The sequence below is a fragment of the Dysidea avara genome, chromosome 8 (genome assembly GCF_963678975.1).
Source record: "Dysidea avara chromosome 8, odDysAvar1.4, whole genome shotgun sequence".
NCBI lineage: Eukaryota > Metazoa > Porifera > Demospongiae > Dictyoceratida > Dysideidae > Dysidea > Dysidea avara.
In genome coordinates, this window is record NC_089279.1 from 10,400,137 (window position 1) to 10,407,048 (window position 6,912).

General features: G+C 40.3%; 1 long non-coding RNA gene across 2 annotated transcripts; it reads left to right on the forward strand.

The window, feature by feature from the left end:
• Positions 1-4,220: 4,220 nt before the first annotated feature.
• LOC136263845 (uncharacterized) lies at positions 4,221-5,199 on the forward strand. 2 transcript variants are annotated; one of them, XR_010704815.1, is made up of 5 exons: positions 4,221-4,235; positions 4,285-4,524; positions 4,580-4,640; positions 4,691-4,752; positions 4,809-5,199. It is a non-coding gene; the product is annotated as an uncharacterized lncRNA (long non-coding RNA). The 2 variants fall into 2 exon arrangements; XR_010704814.1 differs by lacking the exon at positions 4,221-4,235 and having other exon boundaries at positions 4,274-4,524.
• Positions 5,200-6,912: the final 1,713 nt, after the last annotated feature.

Here is a 6,912-nt window from a genome sequence, read left to right on the forward strand (position 1 = left end):
TGCTAGTGTGCTTTGCAAACTAAGGTGTGCCTTACCTGTAGTGTCATTTCATTTTGACCCCCCTTTTCCAAAAGTCTAGATCCGTCCCTGCCACACTCATGCAGACACCAACACACACACAGAGACACACACAGACACAGACACACACACACTTATAGAGAAATCGTTCACATGACTGTCACACATAACACTGCTTGAAGCTTCTTAGTTTACTAGAGTGGTATATCCCCAGTATATGGAACAGTTAATTGTTTGGAATTTTAGTAGCTTTTCAGTAAACCTGCATTCACTGATGTTTACTGAGAGTTTAAAACTTAGTAAAACAATTATGTTCCATATACTTAAAGTTACTGACATTTTACTATCAGTATAACTGGGCACAACTACAGTAAAGCAGCTTAACAAATTAGTAAACTAAGAACCTTCAAGCAGTGTAATTGGTTTGGGGTAATGTAGATGGTGGTTGCGGTGTGTTGTGTGCCTTCAGTCTTTCAACTGTGGTCACGATGGCAGTATCAGTACTTCACCACTGATCATGAAACAGGGTAGATATCAAACTGACTATCCCGTGTGCAATGTGGACACTGTTACAACTCATCCTGATAACCAGCATCCTTGATCAACTGTAAGAATACAACACATCAGTTATTTATAACTCAGACTGGTGAGTATATATAGCTAGACTCAGGATGCATTAAGAGAGAGAACCATCATTATTATTATAAATGAGAAAACACACAATAAGTAGAGTTAGCTTACAGTATGTGCGACCTCGGTATTACACTCATGTCAGGAATATAAATTTATTTTGGCTTTTACGATGTGCTACAACTACTTAGTATCTTTATTATACGATCACACTGATTAATACACAGGCCATTAGGCCATACCTATTTGATCTTATGTTGTGCGGGCAAAATTATTTTAAATTTGGGTAGGTAGGTCGGTTTGAAAATGAAAATGATAAACATTTTAAACTCAAGTATATAAAATGCAAATAATGAATGTAGCTATAATAGTACATACACAGTTAAAAATCTAGGTTTCATACTCTTCTAGTAGCATCAGATATCTTCAAAAGAGCTTTCCATCATAATCTACAATTTTAGAGCATTGGACGATCTTCAATGGTCCCTTTTGGACTATATCACGAGGGAGCTGATGATGTGTTGTCTTAATTAAGTACACGTGATCGGAACACGTGATTTTCAAAATTATTTCATTTGAAGAAAAATGCAGTCGGTCGGGCCCGCGCATCATAAGATCAAATAGGTACAGGAAATTGCATTGTCTTTGCAACTACCGGCCATGCGCGGTTTGAGCATGCGCGTGTTTTGAATAACAAAACGCGCGAAATACCGGGTATGGTATCGAAGCCGTTCAATTCCCCGTCAGTTAAATCATTGCATAACCGGAACTATACACACGCAAGTATACCAGGATCATCACTAGTTAGCAAATACCAAAACCCTGTATTGCACGAATTTTATTATTCAAAACACGCGCATGCTCAAACCGCGCATGGCCGGTTGTTGCAAAGACAATGCAATTTTCTGTACTGCGGTTTTCCAAGTCCTTGCAATGCAAAGCGTCGTGCGTTAATTTTGTGTCAGTATGCGCAGTTCTTTAAATACACCTGCAATAATCTGTGGCTGTCCAGTTGTATGCGTAGGCATGCTTGAAGTCCTGTCAGTCAGTAGTTGTCACTGAAAATCCACTGTTGAACAACTGCGCACGTACATGCTTGTATAACGCATGACGCTTTGCATTGCAAGAACTTGGAAAACCGCAGTATGGCCTTATTGGTATCGCCGAGGGTATTGCGCATGCGTACTTCTATTTAATGCACACCACATAAGTAGGTGGTTGCTTTTGGAAGCTGTGCAGGTTTGTTTAATGTTTGTAAATTTGTAATTATTGTGCCAGTGTGGCGTTTATATACGAATACAGAATCAGAGGCTTTAATTGTAGATTTTGTGTGCTAAATATGGTGTCTTCCATGGTTTGTAACTTGTATATGATAAATAATGGTATAATGGCCAAACCCTCCCGCCCTCATCCAATTTTGCACTCAACTAGGACCAGAAACAGGAATACCACGGGGTGGGGTAAAACCGGGACAGGGGACGGAGATGGTGAAAGCGGATACTAGGGACAGGCAGTCAGGACTCCCTACTAGCTACATGTAGAGTGACAGTGGATGGATAACACCTGCTTAAGGATGATTTCTGAATGGTTTTCAGAAACTGGTCAAATAAGATCGAGATGCGTGGCCAGACCCACTCTTCGCGCGGCGCTTACCGATTGATGATTAGGCCACTCCAAATAAATTCTCTGTTTCCCGTCCTGGACTCAGGCATATTTGCATGCGGGCGGGCGGTCCATTTCCATTATTTCATTATGAGATTGGCTAGCTTTTCAAGCCATTATTTGCCTGGCACAGCCAAAAAGGCTGCATAAAAGCATGCTTAAGCTTGTTCCTTCCTTTGTAAGTTGCAAAAATAACTCAAACATGAAGTTTGTGCTGACTTGATAGCACTACTGACACGTGAGCTGACACTGTTTCAAGATAGCTTTTAATGAGCCTATCAGTATGCAAGAATAACCAGAAAATGGAAGAATACGGAATAATGGAATATTTAGAGTTGGCAGTAACCGGATGCGGGCAGTGGACAGGAAACAGAATTTATTTGGAGTGGCCTTATAAGTGCCTAGCTGCAAGAGGGTCTGGTCATAATTTATCTATGGTCTGGTATAGTAATTAGACAATGGCATGTCAAGAATGCTTTGATATTTGCAAAGTATGCAGGGTTTTATTCTAGTGAGACACCTGTAAACAGGTAGTCTTGTGCCCAGACCCCACCCACTGCATTGAATAGGGTCTGGTGACATTCGCAGGAGTTTTGGGCCCTGCGCCATTTTTCTTTTCTGACCAATCGGACGCCTTGATTCAGGTACAACGCAATTTGATAGGCTGGAACTAGGAAAATGGCCGACAACAGCTATGGATACAAATGCGTAAACAATATGGTGGTGGGCCCAAAAACAGCGTAAGTCACCAGACCCTATTCAACAACGCAGTGGGTGGGGTCTGGGCACGAGACTAGTAAACAGGTGGAACCTAGTAAGACACCTAGCCACAAACTTCAACAAACAAATTGCATAAGTTTGTGGCTAGGTGTCTTACTAGTTTCCACCTGTTTACAGGTGTCTTACTATATAGAATAAAAACCCTGCATACTTTGCAAATATCAAGCATTCTTGACATGCCATTGTCTAAGTAATATTTAGAGTTGGCAGTAACCGGATGCGGGCAGTGGACAGGAAACAGAATTTATTTGGAGTGGCCTTATAAGTGCCTAGCTGCAAGAGGGTCTGGTCATAATTTATCTATGGTCTGGTATAGTAATTAGACAATGGCCTGTGGTGACTGGAATTTTGTTATGAACCCATAAAGTATGCAATTTGTTTGTTGAAGTTTGTGGCTAGGTGTCTTACTATAGTACGTTCGCGTTGAGCTGAATCCTGGGTTGTTGAATCCCGGGTTGTTGATTAAGAAGCCATACGAGATCAAAGGCTTTAAACATAATGTTTATGACGCATTTATTCGTAAGCCCATGTTACAGGCGCGCACTTAATTGTTGAGAATATGGCGTCCAGTGTACCGTCAGCGAGTGCGGAACGAAACCCTTTTGGAAAGACGTTAAACAGCCAAACGAAGTATCTACTTATGAAACTATGGGAGTACTTTAAGCAAGAAGCGAAGAAATGTAAAATTTTTATCAACATCACGGAGAGAGTCTCGAAGGCTACCGGTATTGTATCATGCCTTCTTTGCTGGGTTTTGGCATACATTACGCCACGCAGGGATTTCAAGGACATCCATTAGAATGGAGCACCACAAGAAAGGCGGTTTATTTACGCCAAGAAAAAGGTACAAAATGCACTTTGCACAAGCCCGCTCAATTCTGTAATCGTCAGGTACAAATGTTCACGAGTCCATGTTGATACAGACAGTTTTGACCCATCAGACAAGATCCATTCATTGTATGGAAGGGAGGAAATCTATCACTCTCAAAGATTTTGGTAAGTTAAATTTTGAAACCTGGAACTTTGTCACTTACTCTGTCTTAGGCCAAACTTAAGAATGATGGTGTTTTCTCTGGGGGTAGAACATTGCTGTAATGAGTGTTGAGTGATATGGGATTTAAGTACAAGACGATTAATGACAAGAGGTTAGCATTGAAACTGTTTGTGCTTTAATTTCACTACACGTATGTGCAGGGTATGCTATGAGCAGTCCTGCACAGTCCATCAGTATCATAAATATTAAAGACAAACGAGGTGCAACAGAACTGAAGGAAGACCAGTTGTGTATTTGGATGAGACTTGGGTAATGAAGAACTTCTAGAGCAATTCCTCATCCAAATCGGCAGTGATAGTGAAGATGGTGATGGTGGTATTAATGAATTGTCCACTAGCAGCAGCGGGTCCAAGTCTTCTTCTCGGCTTACTTCATCTGATGTAAGATTGTTTGATATTTGCAGCATTGGTGTTATAACTTGATTTTGTTCCCCAGGAGTCATCAGGTAGCTGGGATTAAACTCTGTGAAGTACATGAAAATACAGATGAAGTACGTGTAAGTGTGTGCACTTTAATAAAAATATCATTGCTTAATTGTACTATCAGAAGTTGAACATACCATCCCTTGTATATTTAATCAGTGCAGGAGTGTTTGGAAGTCACTACAGGTACCATCAGCCCAAATTCATACAAACAGTATTATTTCATTTGTTGAAACTTTTAGAGTTTTTTGGGAATGTAACTTAAAAACAAAATGCTGGCTGGAAAAACTGTGTACATGTGTGGCGAAGTGATGAGAAAAGTATTAAAATGACAAATTGACTAAATGGGAACAGAAGACGATAGTCAGCTGTGGTGAATGTGAAGTAAAATACATGTTGTTTGGCTCACTTGCAGGAACACCAATGCTACATGACAGATTTTGAGCTGTTATAATTTGGTTTTTTTCTCTTTTGAGGCTGAAGAAGTTTTTACCTGAATATAAGCAGGCCACTTATCTTCTAAATACAGTGCAACAGTGGCCCCAGCTCTTCTACTTATGCAACTCTGATTTACACACACAAAATCTGTTTTATTTTTCTTGTAAAAGTGTATTACAGCCTCTTACATAATGGATGGTGAAACTGTTATGGTGAAATCATGCGTGTTGAGGGTGGGTATGTGACGTCTGGCTTCGCCACAAACATGTGTCAACATGACCATCAAAGGGCCGCGCTTTAGAGGCTTCCCCATTGAAAATGTATGACGAAACTTTACAGTGTCATAACGGGAGTGTCTTGCATTCGAATGAAGCGCTTTTAATATATTTTTAGCGGATCAAGAAGCGCTACGTATCGAGCAATACAGGAGGCTCATGTGATGTAGCAATCATAAGTTATTAATCGTTTTTGAGGATTCAGCTCAACGCGAACGTACTATAGGTTCCACCTGTTTACAGGTGTCTTACTAGAATAAAAACCCTGCATACTTTGCAAATATCAAAGCATTCTTGGCATGCCATTGTCTAAGTAAAGTTGTTCTGACACCTTGAGCTTTTTCAGGGTGATAATGAAACACCTGGTTAACTTTCATCACACCATGGTTGTATTGCAGACTAGTGGCTTAACTGTCAACAGAGAAAGGAATTCGTTAACAATTCACAAAGTGACATGGCGTGATAAAAGTTAACCAGGTGTTTCATATCACCCTGAAAAAGCTCAGGGTGTCAGAACAACTTTACTATTCGAACTATACCAGACCCTCTCACAGCTAGGCGCTTATAATTATCAATCGATAAGTGCCGTGTGAAGAATGGGTCTGGCCACACGAGACTATGAGATGCCCTAATAGAACAGTTCCAATAGAACAGTCACCTTAATAGAGCAGTTACCCTAGCCCATAGGGAGTCTAATTTTAATGTTTCCAAAGAATAAGCATTACATACTGCATGAGCTTTGGATTGAAAACCAGTTATCAAAAATTCTTTTGCTACTTATAAATGCAAACTACATGTAAGTGTAAACAAGGCAGAAAGATCCAAACACTGCTGGAAAATATCCATGAAATCCTAATGAAAAAAAGGCTGTGAAAAGTTTTTATTAGGTGACCGAATGATCTTTCAGCCTTGTTTACGCATAAATTTGCATTTGTGACTGGGCCTGCAAAAATAGGGCATGTGGGCACATAAAAAATTGCCTACTTTTTCAAACTTTGATTGTCTATAACTTTGTATTCCATTGTTGTTTGGCCATAAACTTTTCAGCAGTTATTAAACATTTAGTTTGCTTAACATACAAGAAAATATTCTATCCCAGTACTGAGATATGAGATGTTATGTGGCAGGGTGTAGTTTGTGCCCACATACCCTATTTTCGCAGGCCAGGTCACATTTATAAGTAACTGTTGATAACTCTGGTTTTCATTCCAGGTTTATGTAATGCCAGGGCCTACGCTACACAGCCGTGCTTATGTAAAATTGAAGGCATACCTTATTGCATACAAATCTACAGAGGTCTGATGAATGATTATTGGGAAGCGCTAAAATTAGACTCCCTATGGGCTGAGGTGACTGCTCTATTAGAGTGACTGTTCTATTAGGGTATCTCGATCTTATTTGACCAGTTTCTCAAAAACACTCAGAAACCATCTTTAAGCAGGTCTTATCCATCCACTGTCACTCTACATGTAGCTAGTAGGGAGTCCTGACTGTAGCCCTGTCCCTAGTATCCACTTTCACCATCTCTGTCCCCGTCCTGGTTTTGTCCCTCTTGGTCCCCGTCCCAGTTTTACCCTACCCCAATGCCACTTGGGATGGCCTAAAAGAATGAAATTCTTTAATGTTGGCTGCA